Source organism: Tenebrio molitor, chromosome 6 (genome assembly GCF_963966145.1).
Source record: "Tenebrio molitor chromosome 6, icTenMoli1.1, whole genome shotgun sequence".
NCBI classification, from domain to species: domain Eukaryota; kingdom Metazoa; phylum Arthropoda; class Insecta; order Coleoptera; family Tenebrionidae; genus Tenebrio; species Tenebrio molitor.
The window spans coordinates 21,917,597-21,931,320 of record NC_091051.1 but is presented as its reverse complement, the minus strand read 5'-3'; the positions used below and the strand labels follow the sequence as shown (position 1 = coordinate 21,931,320).

The 13,724-nt window shown below is 32.2% G+C and overlaps 2 long non-coding RNA genes across 2 annotated transcripts in view; one reads left to right on the top strand and one right to left on the bottom strand.

The window, feature by feature from the left end:
• Positions 1–11,585, bottom strand: part of LOC138133993 (uncharacterized) — a 237,460-nt gene extending 225,875 nt beyond the window's left edge. The window contains exon 1 of the long non-coding RNA XR_011160602.1: positions 11,268–11,585. This is a non-coding gene — a long non-coding RNA (uncharacterized lncRNA). The remainder of the gene's footprint in view (positions 1–11,267) is intronic.
• LOC138133994 (uncharacterized) lies at positions 11,585–11,963 on the top strand. The gene is made up of 2 exons (XR_011160603.1): positions 11,585–11,723; positions 11,775–11,963. It is a non-coding gene; the product is annotated as an uncharacterized lncRNA (long non-coding RNA).
• Positions 11,964–13,724: the final 1,761 nt, after the last annotated feature.

Sequence of the window (13,724 nt, the reverse complement as noted above, 5' to 3'; positions counted from 1 at the left end):
AAATGATTGTCTGGTCAAGCCAGCCTTGGAAAAAAATTTTACTGTTCCGCTTTTTTGAAACTGATGCCAAATTCTAGTTCGTTTTCATGGTCACTTTTGACATTAGTGACTGACGTTTCGTTTGCGCTTGTCAGTCGAGTTTTGGTTCCTTAACTTCCTTATATTCGTTTTATCGCAGTTAATCACAGTTAATATACACCAAAAATCAGTATTTTTCAATAAAAATTGCAAGTACGTCCGCTTTTAGAGGTAAATACACCGGCAAAATTTGTGAGGTTATGCTTTAATGTTTTATGTTTTATTTTAGCTTTATTTTCTTTACAATGGTTTATTCTGTTGAACAGAACACGTTCATTGTTGTTTTTTACTTTCGAAATGGAAGGTTTAGTAATGGGGAATTATCTGTTTGTAAAAATGAATTCCATCAAAATATCTGAACAACATTGTGAACAGATTTTTAACAATCAGAACAATTAGCAAGGGTAAATCATTAGGACGAGCACCAGTATCTGATGAAATACTCGAGGATTTGAAAGAAATGGTGGAAAAGACTCTACAGATATCCATAGCCTGTTTATCTCAACAATCTGGTGTACCACGATGCACTTGTCACAAAATCATTAAAAATAGGCTACAACTGCATCTTTATAAAATTAGTGTTGTACAAGAACTCCAACCTGCAGATTATCAAAGTTGTGTTTAATAATGTATTCAGTTTGAAAATCACCTCAATTTCATAATTTGGAGTGCTGAGAATCCACACCAATTTGTAGAGACTCCTTTACATGTTTTGAAAATTGGTGTGTGGACCTGTGGATAGCAATGTTGCTGTACCCTTAACTAAGAAATGCAAAATATTTTTGAAAATAAATGAAGAATTGTCAAGTGTTTAGAAGTTAATGGGGGACATTCTCAATCTATTTTATAAAAAAATACCTATTTGTTATCGTTATTTAGTGTTGTAAATTATGTTGTTCAATACATTTGATTTTATTGAAAAACCAGTAAGACTAATTTGTTATGAAAAACACTGTTATTTATATTGGAAGAAAAAATGGGAGTCAATACCATATTCGACAATTCAGTCTAGGTCGTATTTACCACTAGCATAAAACAAGAAATGTGAAAGCACTAAAGCAGACAAAAAGGCAGTACCAAGTATTGTGGTATACGGGGACAAGGTGTTCTCAATATTTATCTGTTTGGATTTGTTCTCATACCAATTCCTGTACAGTGTGTGGCGGTACGATGGGGGCAATAATTGTTTCCCTGTGGGTGTTGATATTAAATAATAAATACATTAATGTTAGCAAGAGTAAAGCACAGTTGAAACTTGTCTCTGGTTAAAAGCCAACAACCTAACCTGAAATCCTGAAAATGTGACATTCATTAATTGCCGAACAAAGCGGCACATTCAAAATTTGACAACTTTCCATGGCTGGCTGGACCCGACAATCATTTATAGAGACCCTGTACTATTAAATACGAGGGCGAATCAATTATTCAGCATGCCTACGTAACCACATTCAAACGATCGTAATTCCGGATTGAAGTGATGGATGTGTAAAATCAAAAATCTTTGTTGGAAATGAAACATCTATCAAATGATGTGTCATCACATGATGTCCCTTGCCACTTAAAATTTCTAAGTAGATAGTACCCCTAACGCCATATTTACAGATTCACGCTTCAATTTTATGCTAAAGAGCGTAATAGTCAATATCATGTGCTCAGTGTTGGTTCGATGGTGCTCTCACTGCTCTCTTATTTGCCTTGTTCAAAAGTTAGTTAAAGTGAAAAAATAATTCAAGTCAAATGGATTTGAAGCTACTTTTTACCTGAACTTTCTTATTGAAACGCATCAGTATCATTTATTATACCTACGTACAACACTGCGTGGATTTCAAAATATGTTCAGGTGGTTGGAATATTTTCAGAACCTTTTAGATTTCACGATAATTTTTTAATTATTAAATGGTTATCTGTATTTTTATTGAGTTTCTAAACATTTTTTTCTCAATTAAATGACCTGTTGTAACTTGCTGTAATATGTATTATTAACGTAAATTAAAAAAAATATATTAAAAAAAATTAAATCTAAATATGTATAAACTTCTTGTGTACTAAATATATCGGGTGTGTTAAAAAAATTGGACACCAAAGAAGGTATACAATTTAGAGTAATCATGGAACATGAAGAATTTTTTTTTCTTGCTTTTAGCCTTTCGTTAACGCGCAAGAGCTTTTGGAAGTTACAACTAAACTACTGTAAAATTAAATGATCCTGTTATTGATGTGGAAACCTAATTGTATGTGTCAACTCTCAAAGGTGCCCTCAACAGATATCCAAAAATTCCTGTCACGAATACGTTCTAAATCCGTTTCTTCGTCAGTGTTAAATATGATGAAATTTGGTGTGGGAGATTAGTTTTCAAACGCGGCTACATTGCTAACATATCATAGCAACGAAAAAAAAATCACCTTTATAAAATAAATGTCAATGAAGTTTTCAAATTATTTTCAAATAGTATACAGGGTGACTGACGAAAAACCTTTGACGCTGTATCTTACTTATTCTTCATCCGATTTGAATAAATGACACATCAAATGAAATAGTTCGAAAAGCACTTCATTATGATCCTATTAGATATTTTTTTTGACATCTATTTTTTGACAGACGATAGCTAACTTTTTTTTTTCAAATTACACTCTATATATTTTTTTATTCGTTCTTATAAAGAACCTTCTTCAGAATATTCGTGCATTAAAAGAAAAAACAAAAATTGTATTTTAATTGAAAAAAATTGAACATCAAATCAAATCAAATCAAATTTGTAAACAATACAAAATCTATTCTAGTTGCTCAAAATTTCTTCAATGCTGTTGCAGACACTGTCGATACCTTCTAGAAATACCCACCTTTGCATTCAGTAAAAAATTTCGGGGTTGTTCCTGACATACTTGCACTATCCATTTTATTAACTCTTTTTGGGTACCTGGTGGGGTCAAATAAACATTGTCTCGAAAGTTTCGAATGAAGATAAAGAAATCCAATGGATTCAAATCTGCGGATGTAGCGGGCCATCGCATAGCTCCATGAGCACCCATTCATCGTTCACCAAAATGATTTAAACGATTTAAAAATACAAAATTCATGCGTGCATACGTGGTATGGCGCCGTCCTGATGAAACACGACTCTTTTCAACACTGCTAATGGTATCTCATCTCATCCAGAAAGTTGCTTATTTCGTTTGATAATAAATAATATGATATTTTGTTTGATCGAGACTGCTATCAATAAAAAAGGGACCCACTAGTCCATTCTGTCTCCAAAAATGCCACACCATACGTTAACACAACTAAATCGTCTTTGGAAATTTTCTTCCACAGCAACATTATTATTATTATTATCAAACTGTTTTGACAAATGAATATTTAGAGCTTACTTATAATGCATTCATTTTTGTAATGACGAACTAACTGGAACTTTTTTTTTGTTAATTTTTTTTACAAAATATATGAAAATTCGACAGTTGGCAATGATTTAAAATGTCATATTATTGTCACTGCCAAAATGAATGAATTTCCAAAACGGAGTAAAGCATCAATAAGCAGCCCATTTTAAAGGCTTTCAACAAAATTAAGAAAGAAATTACTCATGGAAACAATGGAAACGTAAATACGTAAAGTACAAAATTGTAGAAGCAGTGGCGAATGTTTTTTCGGTAAATCCTAATCTAAAATAAAACTCTTCCTAAGTGCTGCACAGGCTTCAGTCCCAGAAGTATGTATAGAATTTTAAATGAAGCAGAAGAACAAGGCTTACTGGAAACTTTAGCATCCATGACATATCTCCAATTATTGTTAATTTGGTTAAAGATTCGGATTCGGACTTGGAAAACAGCGACGATGACGAGGATGAGTAGCAAAATGCAAAATTATTTCATTGTTACGTTCAACTGCCTTTTCGTATTTGTTTAGTGCAACTTTGCTTTTTTCTTCAAAATAATTACACATTTAATTTCACTATACTTTGAATTGGACCAGTTTTGACAGATCAAATGACGTGACCCATAACCTAACTTTTTAAAAGCCCAAATTCGCGGTAAAAAGATGTGTTCACAAGATAAAAGTTACTAAATTTAGTAACTCTAGTTCGTCATTACAAAAGTGAATTGATTATAGTCATTTCGAGCATTTAGAACAAACTTCTCTCTTGTTTATTTTGGTCACTTGATTTTTAAATTTTGTACATTTACTCTTTAATTTCTCGACTTTTGTTTAATGAATGGGTATAGTTCTTTACATTTTTATATTCAGAAGACAAATCTCTATAATACTGAATAGAAAAAAATGTATTTGAAAAAAAGAAGCTGATGTTCATCTGTCAAAAACTGGACGCAAGAATTTTTTTTTATTAAGTTGGTATTGAAGTGTTTTTAAAATTATTTCATTTGACGTGTCATTTATTCAAATCGGATAAAAAATAAGCAAGATACAGCATCAAAGGTTTTTCGTCAGTCACCCTGTATAACGGTATTAGGCCGATATGGGTTATATAACAGACGAGGTTGAGATATTGTAAAATCGAGGCGGAGCCGAGATTTTATAATCAACCGAGTCTGTTATATCCATATCGGCCGTATGTTGTTTTATAGTTTTCTTTATACCAATAATACTTAACATTTAACGATGATTTATTTGTAAGACTGACATTTCTCTTTACTTCAAAAATTAAATTTAGTTGTCATTTGTGCCGTAACCGTAGCAACGGCAGCAAAAATAACGGCCTCGGTCTGATAATTTTGAATAACGGCCTATAATTTTGAATAACGGCCTAGACTGTTATAGGTGTCATATCAATCAAGCATTGAGTACTGATAAATCCTAATAACAATATGGTATAAAGAAAATGAGTTTTACCGCAGATGAATGTTGTAATATGATGTATGTATTTAGCTGTCGCCGCATTTAGCTGCACACACATACACCATGCGTTTTCGTAACGGAAGACATCCCAGTGTGAATGTTATGTAATTAGGCATTTTGACCAAGGACTGAGAGAAAAAAAAATATAACCATGACCACTACATACGGTATTTTTAGTTACCTATTGCGTTGCTGCCATTTACATTATGACTCTCTGAGAGTTTTTTCTTTAACTGAAAGCTGCAGAATAGTTTTTGATATAAAATCGGGGTTGTTATGCTATGCGATGCTACTAAAACGGCTGTCCGTCCTTTTTGACACACACGATATAATGGTATAGTCCATGTAATACCCCAAGTCAGTAGAATTATAGCATAGTTTTAATTATGAAATTCATGTGCATGCTAATATGTTATGCATAATATACTGGTGCTCCAAAATTCCGGAACAATCTAGCAGTACGTTGTTAAGTAATCATTAAAATATTCGGTAAAAAAGTTTTAAAAAAATCTTTTTTGTAGAAGATATGGGCCTGTTTGTTACACTAAATGTGGCAACATTTAAAAACATTCTATGTATGTACCCCAATAGTCGGCAAATATTTCATTTTTCTTGTGTCCATGAAAATGAGAGAAAAATCAAAGCCATGTTGCCGTACGTTATCTGAGGTAAAACGGACATAAAATTACTATTTGCTGGAAGTAATAAAGAAAATAATTACAAACCTGATCACAATCGTTCAGATTTATTATGTCACTGCCTAGTGCCTAGTAAAAGATAAATAGTCAAAATCTTTTTTAATATCTAAAATAAATGAGATCAAAGCTGCACCTTTTGAGCCACCATATCTTCAAATTTAAGAGGTATAGAATTTTTTTATTATTCTTCTCATTATTTTCTAACATGAGTTGACATTGCCCCATTGAGTTGTTCCGCGAATTTTGGGGCACCCAGTATATAAAATTCAATTAATCTAGCAGAGATACGTCTTTTTTAGTAGTTTTCCGTTTCATCCAAAATTCTTATGTTAGACGAGGATATTTTACTGCCTTGGGATATTACATGGACTTTGCCACTCGTAGTAAAAATTATCAAGCAGATTTAAAAAATATGTAGTAACACATTTTTAATGGTAATATTATTAGTTTTTGTCAAGGGTCTCTGAAATTAGAAAGGAAGCCTATTTCAGACTTAATTAAAAATATACAGTGTGGAATAAAATGATTTTCATCTAGTTACCCTTGTAAAAATACGAAATGCCGCTCTACAAATAAAGAAGGCCTTACCTCAAAATATATATCCAAATTTCAAATGTAATTTATAGCGAAGAGATGATATGAATGCAAAGTTGAGATTGGATTTAAAAAGGAGCTAACAAAAGCAAGTCACAGCTAGTGTTGAAAGTGGCCAACTGGCCACCAACGTTTGTTAATTCAATTAATAGTTCGACACTTCAAAAAAAAAGTAGAGCGGTGTAGGAATATTTACATGTGCAAAAATTCCACAGCAAATTAGATGAAAATTATTTTGTTCCACACTGTATAACACTGTTGAAAAAATGTCCCGGATTTATGAAATTCTAGCCTTAATAAGTTATTAGAATTATGATTTTTTTTTAATTATGTCCAGAGAAATAGCTTTTTAGTAATTCATTAATCGACTGTTTTGAGATTTTACAAATATTAACAACTCCATTATTTTTGCAATTATAGTAATTAACGTTATAAGTCCGGGAACTCATAGTTTACAGTACGAGTTAGACGTTTAAGGACGAGGCGACGAAGGAGCCGAGTCTTGAAACTCGAAACGAGTACTGTAAAAAGAGTTCACGGACGAATGTCGTTATGTATTTTATTTCATCCTGCCTCAAATTTCGTTTGAAAGAAACATTGAAATTAATTTCAAAATAATTCAACAAAAGCTCCAAATCTAGTCACATTTTAGGAACATGATTAGCAACGGCTGTTTGGCAATTGTTTATTTTGTTGAAATAATTTTGTGCGTCAAAATGACTTCTAAAGCAAATCCTCCAGAAATTGTAAGAAAATCTGCAGAAGCCTGCGCTGAATTAATACCTATCAAGTCTGGTGAAAGGTACCAAAAACAATTCAGCCATTTTTGTAAATGGAAATCAGAAAATAATGTGAAGAAAATTACGCAAGAGTTTATGCTGGCTGGCCTATTTTTTAGATTTGGTTTAAATGGTTGTATTATTTTGTTTGTGAACTACCGTTTTTAGTCTGAGAAAGTAAGTGCATCTTCTTTGTGGCCGAAATAGTGAAATTGTTAATTTGTATTTAGATGTAGTTTTGAATAAAACATTTCTTAAAACTGAATCATTGTTATTACGATTGTTACTTTTGTGTTTCCAATAGCAACACTTAACAGGCGTCCGGCCGTTTTTTGCGTTTTCCCGGATTCAAACTGATGACGTAATAGTTATTTATGTGACGAGCTTAGTAAATTAATCTTTACGGGCGCGCTGGCCTTGTTGGACGAGTGACGTAAGGAACGAGTCTCCATAAGCCAGTAAGCCCAGTAAAGATTAATTGCTAAGCGAGTTGCATACAAATTTTTATTTCCACCTTCAGCCTTTAAATTTCGTTTTTTAATTATTATTTATGTTTATAAAAATTTTGTAATGAAAGGCGGTGGGGCAATTATACCTACGTCGTCATGGTGTTGAGATAAATAACAAAAACACTGTCAGAAGTTTTGTGAAATTTGTTGCAAAAAGAAAGAAAAGAAAGAATGGCTTTAATGCCCAATGAAAACTTTGAAGGCGATTTTCTTGAAATGCAAGAAAATAACCACGGAATTACCAACGCTGCAAGTGCGGTTCTCTACTGATTCGATCCCAGGAGCGATATGAAAATGACTTTCGAAACGGATCAAAATGCATTAATAAACTTTAAAAAAATTCATTTAATTAGTTTTGATTATTTATTTTTTGATGAGCCTTGTAAAGTCTTTACAGGTCTCTTCTACGTACCTGTTAAATATTACAGGGCTCTGCCTGTAATTACGCATTTACTTAGTTACTACAAATGCCAATAAAGTGTCATTTACTTAGAAGGTGAAAATAAAGTATTGAAATTTGACACAGGATGAAATAAATAAAATTATTTGATACTCAAAATAACAAAAGTGGAAATGATTCAGCAATGCCAAGACTACGTTACTTTTATCAAAGAAAATACATGAATATGCTTAAAAAAGATAGATGTGATTAATAGTTATAAAAATTGTTAATAGTGACGGTTATTATCATTGTTTAGTATAACCGCATTATTTATTTGTGTTTTTGATTCAAGTCAGCGTCAGGATTTTCATCAATATTCCGTTAATCGCCTTTCTTGATACTTTATTATGTTACTTTTATGTTATGTATCCATTACCCTACTAGATATTTAAAAATATAAATAGAACACAGTGCATCCATCTTCACTTCATACTCTAGCACAATTTTCTCTAAGTTTATAAAAAACGTCCATTTACTCGTTTTAATTTTAGTTCAAAATCGATTATACTTAACTCACTTATCGAACGACATGTTGAAAAACTGTTATGCTCCATCGAACAGCACTGATAATAAGAAACATCCACCTGACTTTGAAGCTTGTAGCAGATGATGGTGAATTGTACCAATGGAGTTTTTGGTTGTTGATAACTTGAGCGTCCGGTATCCTCACGGGAATTTTCATCGTTGTTTCTTGGGGTAAGAGGGGAACTCCTGGTAGTGAGGATATGCAGCGAAGCTCAATACTGTCCCCACGGGAGTGTTTTCGTTCAGCCAGGAAGCGTAAAGTAAGAGAGCGAGAAACGAGGCCGGAGCCATCTACTTCTGAACTTGCCATCTCTCCTATAGCCTTTGATGGTGCCTGTAATTGTTAGAGTGCTGCATGTGTTGCTTTGTATTTATCAACAAATTTTTCTTTAAAAGGATAACATTTTTGAAATAAAATATGTTCACTCTAGACAGTCTAGAGTCTAGATTCTAGATTAGAACAAGAACAAGACATTTTTAACATTACTAGAGGTGGCCCAGCGGTTGAAATTCCACCGTTATTCATTAAATTTTTAAGTTTATTGAGGTTTTTTTTTTATCAAGGAGTATAGGTACCTCTATAATCATTGCATATTATTTTTTTTGAATTTTGTTGTATTACGTCAGCTGCTAGCGTGTACAAATACGTTCATTATGCATTAATTTTTTCGAGTTATTTGAAAAATACGAACGATAGGAAAAATGAGGTATAGCTTGGCTAAGCCATATTTAAAAAACGATAAGGCGTTTTTTGCATTTCCTTGTTTTTTTTTAATTGCTATACTGGCCAGGTTTCGCCAACGCTACACAGTTAATTTGCCTATCTTTTTCAAATTATAAAAGGTGATCCAAATTTTTTTTTTAATTCTCTAGCAACTTTATTTCTTGTCCGATTTCAATAAACGATATATCAAATGAAAAGGCGTTTAAGGGACTATGAACTGCCATATAATAGTTATTTTTTAAAGAAGCAGTTTGAGTGGGGTGATATTTAACTTTCTTATTTTAAATTGTGACATGTTTTTCATTACTTATTTTTAAAGTCACTATTTTTCTAAATATTGCTGTATAAAAATATTATTTGTTTTTTGAAAAGTTTTGAAGAAATAAAAATTTCTAATATTCTAAACTCCATTCGAGGTACGGAAACAGCGTGTCCTTGTCAAATTCTTTGCGTAACAAATGCTCTAGCTGACAGCAACTTGATTTTATTCGCTTTTTCATTAAAATGTTTCAATTATTATTTATTAAATATTTTTATTTCTTCAAAACTTTTTAAAAAACAAATAATATTTTTATACAGCAATGTTTAGAAAAATAGTAATTATGTCACAATTTAAAATAAGAAAGTTAAAGTTTTGGATCACCTGTATAAAATTTAAATACAAAATTAATACAAAAAATGAAAAATCAAATAAAGAATACGTGCTTTGTATTTTTTTATATATTTTTTATTGAAACAAAAAAACCGGGCGAAAATAAACGTTAAACATTAAATTTAATAAAATAAAACATTCATTGTTTACGTTCATACACTAAAAAATTAGCGGAATAAATGCGGAGTGAATTTGGGGCGAATGCGGAGTGGATGATTTGTAATTGATTTAAACTGAGCAATCTCAGTATGTTATTACATATTTGTCATTTATTTTTCCAGCTAACTTAATTTGGTTATTACTTATTACATTGTAACGCAATGAATTTTAATAGGTTCTCGCTTGGTACCCGTCATTTGTTTCAAAATGTGTTATTTTTTTAAATTTTTTCTTACTTAAGGTTATACATGTCATACATTGTTGTTTTCAGAATAAAAATCTCTAAAGTTTGTCCAGCGAGTGATTGGTTGACATAAAAGTCACAAAATTCTACGTAGAGAAATAGTACCTAAGGGTAAAAATCACCAAGGTGGCAAATTACAAGTGTGGTTTTATGATGAAAAAACTTGGAAGCTATGATTATGAAAATTAGCTTAAATCGTCACTAAACTTGTGCATAAATAATATTTAAATTGGGCAAGCACAAAACACATTAATTTTTTTCTAATTTGTTTTTCAAAAAAAAAACATCGCAAAAAATCGTCGTTTCGAGAACTTTCTTTTTCTAGCATTAGCTTTTTTTCTTCGGCGCAAATTAGCGCAAATGAGACGAACTATCTTTTTTTAGTAACTTTTTCGGCCTTGTTTTGGTATTTTCAGCCTTGTGGTGCCATATTGCTATGATAAAAACAACAAATATAATATCTTGTTGAAAATTGTGTAAACACAACATAAACAATAAATTTATTGAGAATTTGCAATAGCAGATATCACTCCAGGAATGAAACAGTCATCCTGGGAACATCATTATCATTTTGAGAACATGCCATCATGTCCGGGAACGTTCCCAAAATGACCGTTCACGAAATGAAGTTTTTGGTTTGACACTGTCGGAATTTGAGAATTTTCTCCTATGTGAACGGATTTTGATAAATGTCACAACTTGTCAAAACGAAACGTCAAGCTAATTTTAAAGATTTTAAATGATTTGGAGCTCTTAAGGGGCTCGTGGAACCAAAAAACGTTGTATTCAACTCGTTCGTGTGTAAATTGGGCCTTTTTTGGCACTCGTGGGCCTTTAAAACGCTCGTTTCACTCGCGTTTTATAATGGCCCACACAAACTCGTCAAATAAACTACTATTTCAACTAAACGCTGTTTTTTTTTGACGGCAGCCATTTTCGACGCGGTCTGACATGGTTAGTGTAAAATATTTCAGGTTATTGTTTTAATGTTGTAATCTAATAGCTATTAACATACCTAGCGATGTTATGACTATCATAACTACCGCAGATGTCGGTTTGAAATCCGAGCTCGTAGAGCGAGGATTTTAAGACATCTAAGGTTGTTATGATTCATAACATCCGCGGTTTGTTCAATAGTTTACCGGTTTCAGAATAAGCCGAAGAGAATTTAAAATAATTAAATCCAAACACACAAATAGATTGAGTTGATCGCGTTTGCATGATATGTTCGAGTGTCATAGTTACATTTGGTTGTTTATACAAACAGACATTTCGCAAAATGAGTTTGAATGATAGTGTTTTACCGAAAAACGTCTTAAATGAAGAAGAACAAGCTTTAAATAGCTTAATACCGGAAAAATCGAAAGGCAGGAAGATCTGAAATCATAGAGACACTCAAACAAGGGCAGGATCTAAATAAGGTTACAAATGTAAATGACAGTGATGTTGGCGTATTTTCATGAACTGGTAAGTGCTCATAGTGTTAGTTTCGTAGCGTATTTATCTTTTTGTTTATAGAGTCGAAGAAATATAGCCCCTCTGCCCCTCCTCATTATGAACGTAGATACTACCCGATGCCCCATGCTATGAAGTGCAGTTCACTTTTACTATGGCAGAGTTCCCGAGTTCCGTCTATTTAAGTAATTATTGTTGTTTTTAGTTCCGATTGTTTGAATTAATAATGAATAAAGTTAAAGATTGTCTTCATTTGTTGATTGTTGTTGACATGTCACTATTGTCACTATGGCAATATTACCCTACAGCATAACTGTACTAGTACAGTTATGATTCCATAACTGTACTAGTACAGTTATGACTCACCTACCATCCAACTTTTGTGAATGTAAACCAACGCTTAACTATACTGAAACCGGTAAAAGGAATTTTTTCAATATTCCAAACTTATAAACGCATTCCCGGAATGATGACCTATTGATGTACGCTCTGTAAATAGTGAATTGAAAGGTACTTATCAGTTATCACTTAATTATAATTAATTTGGCGAAAAACACTTATGACGGCCGGTTATAATATCATCTCCTACCACAAACTGCGGCTAGCACCCAAAGGCTGTGTTCATCATAAATTCTTTTCAGCTAGTTACAACTGCGTTCACTGAAATGATGCATACTTTGTCGGACAAAATATTTAAGCGTATTTCTATTTAAATTAATTAGATTTTTTGAGTAATAATTAAAAAAATTAGATGTTAAATAAAATTGGCCGCCTATAAGTAGTGGAAACTGTTAAATATCGTTTATTTTATGGGAATTCCTAATGTATGTTTATAAGGATCGATCCTTGGGACGTGTTCTCGAAATGACTTTCCATACATACCGGGTGCAGAATTGGTAGACATAGGATTTTACATGTAAAAATAGGGAGATCCAATTATTGGCTCCCCTAATAATTTTATGGCAAAATGGTTAAAATGAAAGTTAGAGAGAATTAAAACTACTGTCTAATTCCACTCTTTGTTTTTTTCTAACATCTTGTGGTACTGAAAGAAAAGCAAAAAGACAAAAATACTAAAAAGCAGTACTAGCAATGAAATTTGACTTCTAAAATTATTTGTCGGGTGGTTTCACTATTATTTAATTTTCTTTTGATCTGCCCTTCAAATGAACTCGTACAGGACTACAGGACGAATGAAAAGGTATCTTCCATTAAATGTTCAAACTTCTCTCTAATTCTTCGAATTGTTTCTATGGCTGAAATTGGTCGGTCTGGGAAATCTGAAGCAAATGTTGCTTGGAAGTTTCTTAAAGAAGATCCCCCATAATACCATTTAAAGAAAGAAATAAAATTTCATGCCTAGTAGTACTTTTTAGTAGTAGTAGTAGTAGTTTTGTGTTAACTCTTTTCTTGCCTTTCTTTCGGTACCACAAGATGTTAGAATAAAACTAAGATTGAAATTAGACAGTAATTTTAATTCTCTTTAACTTTCATTTTAACTATTTTGCTATAAAATTGTTAGGGGAGCCAATAATTGAAACTCTTTATTTTTACATGTAAAATCCTATGTCTCGTAAACCAATTCTACACCCGGTATATCTTGAAATAATATTAAATATTATTTACTTTTGAAGTATGTAACGGGTGTTTTTTTAAATTTGGCGTCGAAGTAGGCGTTGAACTGTCGATTGTGAACGCACTATACAGGTTATGGATCACGGATCAGCTGTTTAAATCTTACGCTTTTACACGAGTGGTGCGATCTCAATCGACTCTCCAACGCCTACTTCGACGCCAAATTTAAAAAAACACCCTTTATATTGTATGATGTACAGTTAAAACAAATAAATTTTAGTATTTACTAATGTTCACTTGTGCAATAAAATGGTAATTTTTGTAATTTATTTGCTGGCGAAGCAAATTTGCCACTTGGTGATTTTGAGCCCTAACGCACGTAAAATTTGAAATATATCCATCAAGCAGTAACATTTTTGCTTTGAAATTATGCTGTAA